General features: G+C 41.3%; 1 long non-coding RNA gene across 1 annotated transcript; it reads left to right on the top strand.

The window, feature by feature from the left end:
- The first annotated feature begins 8,365 nt into the window (after nt 1-8,365).
- Nucleotides 8,366-12,064, top strand: LOC107777985 (uncharacterized). Its single transcript, XR_001646289.2, has 2 exons — nt 8,366-9,043; nt 11,859-12,064. It is a non-coding gene; the product is annotated as an uncharacterized LOC107777985 (long non-coding RNA).
- The last annotated feature ends 360 nt before the right edge of the window (nt 12,065-12,424 follow it).

Here is a 12,424-nt window from a genome sequence, read left to right as displayed (position 1 = left end):
CTTTCCCAACCACCCAAGTAGCTCTGTCACTCATCTTCCAATTACCTTTCCCAAAAATTGCCCTCCTGTCTTATCCACCATCCCCAACAATGAACACCCACTCAAAGTTCACGATGCCCAATATTACCCCTCAGAGGCTGCCCATAAGGTTCCTAACTCATACAAGCAGGGTACGCGGGATGGGTCTCATGTTGTAAATGAAGAGTTCACAGGAAGAAAAGGGCGAGATGGGATACCCAGGAGGCTGAAAGGCATAGAACAGTCTTCAATGAGCAAGCAAGGAATGGGAGACCAGGGTAGCATGTCTTACAAAGAATTGTCTATGTCGCCCGACGTTCATCTTCCTGCGAGGTTTAAGGTGCCAAAGTTTAACTTGTATGATGGGTGCGGGGATCCGGTAGCCCATTTGAGGGATTATTGCAATAAAATGAGAAGTGTTGGCGAGAAAGACGATTTGTTGATGGCGTACTTCAGTGAGAGCCTGACTGGGGCGGCCTTGGAATGGCATAATCGTCAAGATGTTGGTAAGTGGCCTACATTGGGTGACATGGCTCAAGATTTTGTTCGATACTTTCAATACAGATCAGGTGTTACCCCAGACCGCTCCTCCCTATCTAAAATGGAAAAGAAGCCGGAGGAAAGCTTTAGAGAATTTGGACTCAGATGGAAGGAGCAGGCTGCTCGAGTCAATACCCCGATTGGGGAAGAAGAAATGGTTGAGCTCTTCCTAAAAGCCAAGGGGCCCACCTACTTCAGTCATTTGATCCCGGCCTTGGGAAAGCCTTTCAATAATGTGTTAAAAATGGAGGAGATGGTAGAAGAGGGAATCAAAGGAGGTAAAATCATGATCTGTTCGAAAGACATTCAAAACATCCCAGTAAGCTCGGGTGGAAGAAAGAGAAACAGAAAAGATGATCCGATGGGCTTTCCCGATCAACACTTCCAGCCTCGACATCATCCCCGGGGATATCGTGATGCACCAGATGATCCTCCCCAATGCCACTTCTCTCCACGGAACTCCCAAAATTGTACATCACTCTCTCAGTACCCAGCTCCACAAAATGCCTATCCACCCCCACGAGCCTATCGAAAACCCCATGGATCCGGTTTCCGGCCCAATCAAGCATCTAAGAATGAGAGGTTGCTGAAAAAAGAAAAGGCTTTCACCCCATTGGGAGTGTCATATGCCAGTTTGTTCCAAAAGTTGAAGCAATTGGACATGTTGAAGACGATTCATATAAAAATGTCAAACCCTCTGTCAAAGAAGTTTGATTTTTCTCAAAGGTGCGCATATTGCTCAGATGCCCCGGGCCATGACATAGAGAAGTGTTGGAATCTGAAGAAAGCAATTCAGAAGCTTATTGATGTAGGTGACATTGTCGTGCAAAATCCAGATGCAGCAAACACTAGCCAAAGTCCATCGCCTGCTCGCAATGAGACGCATATGGTGAGTATGATTTGTTTTGAAAAGGAAATGAAAATTCTACTGAGATCCTCGAAGGTCCACACACTATAAAGTTTTCAGTGCTATCAGAGGCTGATCTTAAGAACGAGCCAGCAAAGGGAACCCAAAAGCAATTTGTTAAGAACAATGTGATGGAAGTTTGTGAAGGTCCTAGTAATGTTGATGCATAATTCAGCGGCTAAGATGTCGCGCTTGGCAATTGGAAAGACGCTCATGTCTTGGTTAGTCAGGGAGGAGTTCTAGTGGTTTATTTTGTTGTCATTTCTGTTGTTCGGGTTATCTCAGGGTTGTAATCCAGATGTTGTCTTGTGACTCAAACCCTTCTATCCTCTTATTTTGCCTAGTTTGTTTAGTATAGTAGCCTGTTTAGTGTTGTCTAGGTTTGTTCTAGGTTTGTAGCCCCAGTTTAGTTAGTTTGTTTTGTTGTCCAAACCCGGTCACCATCTGTCTAATGCAATTTTCTATTTTCTGTGATTTCTAGTCATTTTCGTTTAGTTCTCTTTTCATACAAGCAGGGTCCGCGGGATGGGTCTCATGTTGTAAATGAAGAGTTCACAGGAAGAAAAAAGGGCGAGATGGGATACCCAGGAGGCTAAAAGGCATAGAACAATCTTCAATGAACAAGCAAGAAATGGGAGACCAGGGTAGCATGTCTTACAAAGAATTGTCTATGTCCCCCGACGTTCATCTGCATGCGAGGTTTAAGGTGTCAAAGTTTAACTTGTATGATGGGTGTGGGGATCCGGTAGCCCATTTGAGGGATTATTGCAATAAAATGAGAAGTGTTGGCGAGAAAGACAATTTGTTGATGGCGTACTTCAGTTAGAGCCTGACTGGGGCGGCCTTAGAATGACATAATCGTCAAGATGTTGGTAAGTGGCCTATATTGGGTGACATGGCTCAAGATTTTGTTCGATACTTTTAATACAGATCAGGTGTTACCCCAGACCGCTCCTCCCTATCTAAAATGGAAAAGAAGCCGGAGGAAAGCTTTAGAGAATTTGGACTCAGATGGAGGGAGCAGGCTGCTCGAGTCAATACCCCGATTGGGGAAGAAGAAATGGTTGAGCTCTTCCTAAAAGCCCAGGGGCCCACCTACATCAGTCATTTGATCCCGGCCTTAGGAAAGCCTTTCAATGATGTGTTAAAAATGGAGGAGATGGTAGAAGAGGGAATCAAATCAGGTAAAATCATGATCTGTTCGAAAGACATTCAAAACATCCCAGTAAGCTCGGGTGGAAGAAAGAGAAACAGAAAAGATGATCCGATGGGCTTTCCCGATCAACACTTCCAGCCTCGACATCGTCCCCGGGGATATTGTGATGCACCAGATGATCCTCCCCAATGCCACTTCTCTCCACGGAACTCCCAAAATCGTACATCACTCTCTCAGTACCCAGCTCTACAAAAGGCCTATCCACCCCTACGAGCCTATCGGAAACCCCCTGGATCAGGTTTCCAGCCCAATCAAGCATCTAAGAATGAGAGGTTGCTGAAAAAAGAAAAGGCTTTCACCCCATTGGGAGTGTCATATGCCAGTTTGTTCCAAAAGTTGAAGCAATTGGACATGTTGAAGCCGATTCATATAAAAATGTCAAACCCTCTGTCAAAGAAGTTTGATTTTTCTCAAAGGTACGCATATTGCTCAGATGCCCCGGGCCATGACATAGAGAAGTGTTGGAATCTGAATAAAGCAATTCAGAAGCTTATTGATGCAGGTGACATTTTCGTGCAAAATCCAGATGCAGCAGACACTAGCCAAAGTCCATTGCCTGCTCGCAATGAGACGCATATGGTGAGTATGATTTTTTTTGAAAAGGAATATGAAAATTCTACTGAGATCCTCGAAGGTCCATGCACTACAAAGTTTTCAGTGCTATCAGAGGTCGATCTTAAGAACGAGCCAGCAAAGGGAACCTAAAAGCAATTTGTTAAGAACAATGTGATGGAAGTTTGTGAAGGTCCTAGTAATGTTGATGCAGAATTCAGCGGCTAAGATGTCGCGCTTGACAATTGGAAAGACGCTCATGTCTTGGTTAGTCAGGGAGGAGTTCTAGTGGTTTATTTTTTTATCATTTCTATTGTTCGTGTTATCTAAGGGTTGTAATCCAGATGTTGTCTTGTGACTCAAACCCTTCAATCCTCTTATTTTGCCTAGTTTGTTTAGTATAGTAGCCTGTTTAGTGTTGTCTAGGTTTGTTCTAGGTTTGTAGCCCCAGTTTAGTTAGTTTGTTTTGTTGTCCAAACCCGGTCACCATCTGTCTAATGCAATTTTCTATTTTCTGTGATTTCTAGTCATTTTCGTTTAGTTCTCTTTTCTTTTATGGTTCTTTTCCTGTTGACTCTAGTGACGTGACATGCACACGTAATTCTCAGCCTGGTTTTAAAAGTCAATTTAATCATGAAGCAATGAAACTATGTTGAAGATGTAGGGACATTTGAGGGAAATAAGTAAAGGCATTTTGAGATCACTTCAAGCCCGAATTGTGTGAAACTGGGGCAGATAGAACATAAAGAACCCCTATTGAAATGCATCCTGCCGCATCAATTTGAAGATAAAAGCAAGTTTGCCCCAAATTTGTAGGGGGTCGTTCGTGGTAATGAGAGTGAGAGTGTTGTCCAATGGGGATTGGTAATTATTAGATGTAAAAGGCGATTGTGTGGACATGGTTATCAAGTCTAGTACAATCAAAAGATGTTACAAATGTTTTCCTTGGTCTGTTTAATTGTGTAGTTTGTACTTGGCATGTTTTGAAGATTGGAATGATGAAGGCATTTTGTTCTGCTATCTAAACACCTTATCCTTCGTTACCCCTTTGAGCCTTATTTATTTTCTTTCATACCCCTCTTTCGGAATCAGTAGCAAAGATCAGAAACACAAGCGTGAAAGATAAGTAAAGGAATAGGATAAAAGAAAAGAACGAAAAGGGAGAGAAGAAAAATGAAATTGAAAAAAAAAGAAAAGAAAAAAAAGAAAAAAGAGGAAAAAGAGGAAAAGAAGAAAAAAAGGAGAGAGAGAAAAGTACAAAAACGAAGCAATTCCTATGACATGAACTACGTTCGACCTGATTCCTTTTAAGGATACGTAGGCAGCCTCACGGTTCGGTCCCATCAAAATAAAATCCAAAAGTCCCCAAACAAGAAACTGGGGCAGAAGCTGTGGTTGTTGTCAGAAATCCGATTCCGAAAGTTGTAATTTTGAACCCATTTGAATTATTTCGAGCCTTTGATATCATTTCTTCTTAACCCTGTCCAAAAGCCCACATTACGGTCCAAAGAAAGACCTTCTGATCAGTCTTTGAGAAATGCCAAGTCAAGCAGGTAAAGGTAATTCATGTTAGGGGCAACACTCTAGTTCAAGAAGAAAAATAAAAATGAGAGTCTTATTGGTGAAAACCTTCACAGGCACCGTAAGGTGATGGAAGCTGAGAGAACTAAAAATGAGAGAGTCTTATTGGTGAAAACCTTCACAGACACCGTAAGGCGATGGGAGTTGAGAAAAATAAAAATGAGAGTGTCTTATCGGTAAAAACCCTCACGGGGACCTTAAGGCAAAAGTGAGTTGAAAAGTCAACAAGTGAGAAAGGTCTGTTGGTGGGAAAACTGTTTCAAGGCACCACAGGATGAACAAGGCCGAAGTTTGGGTAAAGTAATCAAGTCATGGAAATTCTAGGGCAACAAAGTACGACAACTGAAAGTTGATTGGTTGGACAGATTGGGCCGATTAATCCGAGATGCATGTCATGATCATTGGTACCAGCTGTTCCACCCAGATAAGTTTCTTTTTCCTTCTCCTTCGGTAGCAGTCATCTAGTTTTGGATTCTTCTTATCCTTAACCCGCAAAGTCATTGCATTTCATTTTCTTTTGGGTATTTATCTAAAGATGTTTCAATGTCAGTCTTGTTCAAATCGAGTGAAAAGGATTTCAAAGCTCACTACCAACTTCCAAAATTGCAAAGCACGGAGTGGTTAAAGCATACTAAGGATAACACGATGTAAGGGGAGGGTACAAGGAATCACCGGAAGTCTCATCGGTGGAAGGGACTGGTAATGTCATGGGGAATGCAAAGGTTCAGATAAAGGGGTCAGAGGTAAACAATAGCGGGAGTATAGAACGCTCGGCTCCTTAAAATTCATGGGGTTTGAAAGTCAGGTCAGAAAGTCAAAGCGGTTCAGGGCCAGTTCAGAAAAGCCAGTCACAACAAACATTGCAACAGAAAGATCTTCATAAAGAATGCCATCAGCCAACCACCACTTTAAACTAACAAAATTTTCTTTGATTGAAACAGGGGCGGAAAATTCGTTGGATTCAGAGAAACTCTCCGTGGAGAAAGGCAGTCACCAAACAGGTTTGATTCTTGATTTTCAGGACCCTCCTGGAAAATGAGACCTAGTTTAATGTTCAGAAATAGCATAATCTAGCATAAATGTATCCCAAAGGAATATAAGTTGGCTTAGAAGTTTGCATGTTCGAGATAGGATTCAATTTGGAGTTTCCAGGACCCTCCTAAATAATGGGACTTAGCTTTAAAATTTCGATTAGATAACAACATTTAGCGTAAACTCTGCTGTAGGGTAGTATAATTCAGACATGAAAGTTGTCACCCTTAAGATAAAATTTGACCTTTGATTTTCAGGACCCTCCTGGATAATGGGGAATAGTTTAAAGATTCTCTTAGATAGCAATATTTAGTAGAAGTCACACCTGTAGAAGATATAACTTAGATTTAAAATTGTCGTTTAGTTAAGAGTTGTCAGGACCCCCCTGCAATGTGACCTAGCTTTTAAATTCTTAGTAATATTTGGTAATATGATTCAGTGTAACACTCACATATTTGCCTAGTTACCAAACTGGGGCAGACAAATTATCTTTGTTTTTGTCTATTTTGTTGAAGTCAGGAGCCCTCCTGGAGAGCAGGGAATACATTTCAAGTTGAAGTCAGGAGCCCGCCTGGAGAACAGGGAATACTTTCAAGTTAGCAGTTAGGAGCCCGCCTGGAGAACAAGGGAGTACAATTTAAACTTTAGCTTTTAAATTCTTTGTTTTGTCTATCTTGAAGTCAGGAGCCCGCCTGGAGAGCAGGGAGCACTTTCAAGTTGAAGTCAGGAGCCCGCCTGGAAAGCAGGGAATACTTTCAAGTCAGCAATCAGGAGCCCGCCTGGAGAACAAGGGAGTACAATTTAAGTTTTAGCTTTCAAATTATTTGTTTTGTCAATGTTGAAGTCGAGAGCCCGCCTGGAGAGCATGGAATACTTTCAAGTCAGCAGTCAGGAGCCCGCCTGGAGAGCAGGGAATACATTTCAAGTTAGCAGTCAGGGGCCCCTCCTGGAGAATTGGGTCAGTTTTTACTTTAGTCGAACTTACTTTATAGTTTTCCTAGTCTATTCTTTAGTTTAATTTCATCATTGCATCAATAGTACAAGTGGTTTACAATTTTGCTAACAACCCACAAATATTCCTAGTGCAAACTGGGGCAAAAAATTTATTTATTTTGTCTATTTTGTTGTAATCAGGCACCCACCTGGAGAACAAGGGGAAACAACTCAAGTTTCTAGGGAAAGCAGTGTCGAAGGAAGACAACTCGAGTTTCAAGGGAAAGTAGTTTCGAAGGAAGACAGTTCGAGTTTCAGGGGAAAATAGTGCAAGGTGCAAGAGAAAACAGTAACAAAAGAAGACGGTTCGAGTTCAACAGTCAGGCATCCACCTGAAGAAAAGGAAAAGCATCTCAGATTGCAAGTCAAGTCAGCAACCAAAGAATCTCGCGGCAAGAATGCGAGTCAACAGTCTGAGGTGATTGACAGAAGTTAGTCACAACAAAGAAAAAAGAAAGGCAAGAAGTGAATCCAAATGCAGAAGTTGATGAAAGATGTGGGTTGCTCAAAACATGGCCGAGGTAATAAGCATTGCATACCTGGTCTTGATCCGAAAAGTTGAAGAAGGATGAGCTAGCACCTGCAGCTAACAAGCGTCAAGGTTCAAATCTAAAGTTTGCATGAAGAACCATTCAAAACTCAAGATCAAGCTTCAGAAGACTTATAGATAGGAATCTTGTAACTCGTAGTTGATAGGCTTAGCTAGTCTTTTTCATGTTTTGATTTTTGATGTAACAACAGGACTGCGGACCGGAACCTCGGCAGAATGACACCTCGACCGGATCTCCACCTCGGTATACTCCATCACCTCACTCATTTATGAACTACACGTGGCCTGATTCCTTTATAGCCAAGGATATGTAGGCAGCCCAGATACCAGGGCTCGGTCACATTCCCTTTTTCTCTTAGTTTTAGTCTCTCCAAATAAGGGTCGGGTCAAAAACCTGTCTAGTCAGTCTTTGTCTGAAAACTCTGTACGTTTCCAGTCAAAGAGGGACAGCTGTAGACATGTGATTTTTGACCCTCCCCAAGATTTTTTATATATTAGCGTAAAATATTTAATTTAGGCATAATATAGATATTTCAAGTAATTTTGACCCTTTTACTTTAATTTTATTACAAGAAAACAAAAAATCACAAAAATAGGTTCATTAATATTTTGTAGTCATTTTTAATCTAAACAAATCTTTAAAAAATATATGCAAAAATAGTGTCATATTTTTATTTTAATATGATATTTGAAAATACCAAAAATAGATTTGTTTTAATGGTTAGTTTTATTTTAATAATTATTTGAATAGTAGGAATAATTAACAAATGGGACCGTATTTTTAATCTCGTCCGCAGCGAAAGAATAGAGCTTGGGCTCGAGCAACCCATATTTAGGCCTAATTTTGGACCTAGCCCACAATTGTCAAGCCCATAAGTCTTAGGCCCATACCCCTTAACCTAAAACCCTACCAAAAAACCTAGACTATAAAATAAAAGGAAAAGCAAAAAAGCAAGGGCAGGGCTGGAACGAATGAACGAGAGCTGTGCATGGAGGGAACAAAATAACGAAAGGAACGAAAAAGCAGCAGCTAAAAAAGGTTGCGCACAAACGAGCAACCCCCACCCCCTTCACGTTTTCTTCTCCAACGACCCCTTCCCCGTTCTTCTTCTTCAACCAACAGCCCCCAAAACCGGGAACAACCCAGCTCGCCGGAGAAAACACCAACGACCTCGTCTCTGCCTGAAACTCGCCGAAAAAAAGAGCTCCACCTGCTCATCGGAGTAACGAGTTCCGAACGCGACAAGTAGAACCAAGCGACCTCATACCAGCAGCTTCCGACGAGCCCACCCTAGCGAAACGACCCAACAACTAGCTCCCCACCACCCATCTCGTCGACCTTGACCCACCAAACCTTCTGCCTGCGACGCCATATCCGGCGAGCTTCACCTTCGCACGCACACAGTCACACACATGAACGGAGTGAGGTAACGATCGTAAGGCAGCTGAAGTTTGGAGTCGTTTGTGAGTTCGAGTCGTGTGGGAGTTGCCGTACATTGGTTCCGATCTATGGTTATCGTTGTCCATTTTTTTCGTCGAGCTCGAGCTACTGAAACTTGACACTACTGTAAACTCAGGCGTTCCGGTCTTACGTCGAGGTGATGCTAGTTTCGTTCTAGTCGTAGTTCCGTCGAGGTCGTCAAAAAATGTTCCGGTTAGTTGGTTTCTTTCTCTGCAATTTGGCTTTCATTTTTTCATGGATTCAGAAGCTGGATTTAGCTTCATTTTGATTGTTGTTGTTCATCAAGATAAATGTTTCTCTGTTGAAAATTTTGATCCTTATAACTTTGACTCATTGAAAATTACGTATTTGTCCCTATGAAGTTTCATGTCATTCCAACAAACTGATAATAGAGGTATATAATGCGCTTTCTATAAAAATGATTCAGTTTAAATTAGTGGGTTCTTTTTCTGCTGGATTATCTTTTTGTTATTCAAATATCCTTAAGTTGCATGCTTTGATCAAATTATGGTTAATGGACAGGTCGATTTTATATTGTGATTTTAAACAACAGATTTCTAGGTTTTTCTTTTAGTCGATGGTGCAATGGTTGTTGATACATAGTTGACGTTGACCAATCATGCTCAATAACAATGTTATATGATGGCTACTCGTAAAACTGGTCCTTACAACAAATTTCAGAGTAGATCGGAAAATAATTAAATGCGCTAGTTGCTTTAGGCGTTAATTAAATAATTATCGCGGCTACGGGTACAGTTCCCGTGACGTAGTTGTGATTTGTAATTACTAAATTCGGGTGTGCATTTCATGTAACCCGATCCAAATCTCAACGATGTTAAAATATGTCAAGACCACAGGCGCATTTATGTGACGTGGTTCGAGACGTGTTTTAGTAACGTTGCAATTTTCTCTAAAAATGAAATAAAGCGGTTAAAAGTTAAAATGCATGTAGGTTCATAATTGTTTAAAATCAGATAATTATGCCAAATATAGCAGTTGAGCAACCGTGCTAGAACCACAGAACTCGGGAATGCCTAACACCTTCTCCCGGGTTAACAGAATTCCTTACCCGGATTTCTGATTCGCGGACTGTTAAGCAGAGTCAACCCTTTCCTCGACTCGGGATTTGAACCGGTGACTTGGGACACCATAAATATCCCAAGTGGTGACTCTGAATCTTTTAAAAATAAATCCCGTTTCGATTGTCATTTAATTAGAAAAACTCCCTTTTATACATCCTTTTCCGGGGGTGTAGGTGAAAAAAGAAGGTGTGACAAGCCGCAGATGCGAAATTGGGTGTGAAGAGCTAAAGGCGCGGGTACGGAAGTTAGGTCGCACCTACGAGATCGTAGGTGCGGTAGTTTATGCGCAGATGCGGTTTTCAGGATTTAGTGGAAACCGCTAAAGCGGTCATCTGGCCGTAGAAGCGGTTCGCAGGTGCGAAAAATGGGCCACATGTGCGAAATCCCTGGGCCAGAAAGTATATAAGGTTTCCTTTGCGAATTTTTGGTTATTTCATCATTTTTCTCATACGGGTTTGAGCTTGAGGGAGCAAATTGAAGAGTGATTTCAAGAGGATTTCGTGGAGGTAAGGTTTTTGGACCCTAAACTTGTTTCTATGAAGCTTTTTGACTAATTAATCTTGACTCTATGGAAATTAGTAGCAAAAATTGGGGGTTTAGGGCTTGAATATTGGAGACCTTAATCTAGGGATTTGCGGGGTAACTTGTGGTTGGATTTTGGTATTTTTGGTATGTATGGACTCGTGGGAGGATACGGATTTTATTGATGTAATTTTTATTGGATTCCGAGACGTGGGTTCGGGGTCGGATTTGGTCAATTTCGGGATTTGTGTAGTAATTTGATTATTTTCATATGGGCTTCATTCCCTTAGCATATATTGATGTTGTGATGTTGTTTTTGGATAGATTTGACGTGAGTTGAGGCCGAGTTGAGGGGTAAAGGCATCACAGAGTAGTATTTTTACTAGTTTGAGGTAAGTAACCATTGTAAATCTAGACTTGAGGGTATGAAACCCCGGTATGTTGTATTGTTTTGATAAATGAGGTGACACACATGCTAGGTGACGAGCGTGTGGGCGTGCACCGGTAGGGATTGTGACTTGGTCCATCCCGTAGCGACTATTAAGCTGCGTACTTGATTTGAAATCTTATGATATTCCGTATTTTAGAGATTGATACTATATTTTGGGTTGTACGCCATATATGGAGCCTTGTGCCGACCTGTTTAGGACCTTAGGAGTATCTTTACTACTTTCCTCACTCTATTTATTTTGGAAGCATATCCTCAGTCATGTTTTACTTGTTTATTGTTTAAATTTGGTTTCATCACTCTATTTTTTAATATATGAAAACAGTTTGGGCTGAGTTCCCTGATTTTTACTGATATGCCCGAGTGGCCATGAGGTTAATGACCGAGAGAGGTTTAGGACCTAATGGTGAGGATGATATATCTATTATGGATAAGGCTGCACGCCGCAGTGATATCATATATATATGGACCGGGCTGCACACTGCAGCGATATACATATTGATCGGGCTGCACACCGAAGCGATATATATTGGATCGGGCTGCACGCCGCATCAATTATTATCATTAATATGACTATGAGATATTTATTGAGCCGGAGTGCTGAGTGTGAGTACTGTGTGACGAGAGCTGAGTCACGAGTGACTGAGAGGCTTGCCCGAGAGGCTATACTTATGAGTGATACCTTGCCCGAGGGGCTTGTCTACGACATTTTAATATTTTCACTCTTCTTTTATACTGAGCCTGTTTTGAAGAATGTTGAATAAATGTTTTCAATGGATTTTGAACTAAAACTGGAGTTTTATGAGATAACTGGCTATTAAATTGCAGAATTTGACTTGATATTTTTGTTGAGACTTGTTATGTTATTTTAAATGCTCGTCACTACACTTAGACTCTATTTACTTATTGAATTGGTGTACTCACGTTACTCTCTGTACCTTGTGTGTGGATCCAGGTGCCCGAGCATTAGAGTGAGAGCTTCCAGCACTCTCAGAGCTTTACCGGAGACTGCAAGATAGCTACACGGCATTCGTATCCCTGCTTTCCTCCTTCCTATCTTAGTATTCTGTTATTTCAGACTTATGATGTATTATTCAGTCAGTTTTGAGTTGTATTTAGAGGCTCTTGACTAGTGACACCGGATTTGTTGGGCTGTGTTAATATTTTGTATGGGTTTTCCGTATATTCTCTTTTTAGCCATCTATTTCATATGACGAATTTGAGACTTATTCGATACTAGAAAATGATTTTTTTAAAAGATTTCATTGTGGTAAATGTTTGGTTGGCTTTCCTAGTACTGTGATAGGCGCCATCACGACTGGGGTATTTGGGGTCGTGACAAGTTGGTATCAGAGCCTAGGTTACATAGGTCTCGCAAGCCATGAGTCGGTTTAGTAGAGTCTCGCGGATCGGTATGGAGATGTCTGTACTTATCCTCGGGAGGATGCAGAACCTTTAGGAAAAACTTCACATTCTTGAAATTCCTGTCGTGCTAATCTGTTGATTCTAGTACTAAACTTT

The sequence above is a fragment of the Nicotiana tabacum genome, chromosome 6, assembly GCF_000715075.1.
Source record: "Nicotiana tabacum cultivar K326 chromosome 6, ASM71507v2, whole genome shotgun sequence".
In the NCBI taxonomy this organism is placed as follows: Eukaryota; Viridiplantae; Streptophyta; class Magnoliopsida; order Solanales; family Solanaceae; genus Nicotiana; species Nicotiana tabacum.
Note: the sequence above shows the minus strand (reverse complement) of the source record. Positions and strands in the feature narration are given on the sequence as shown.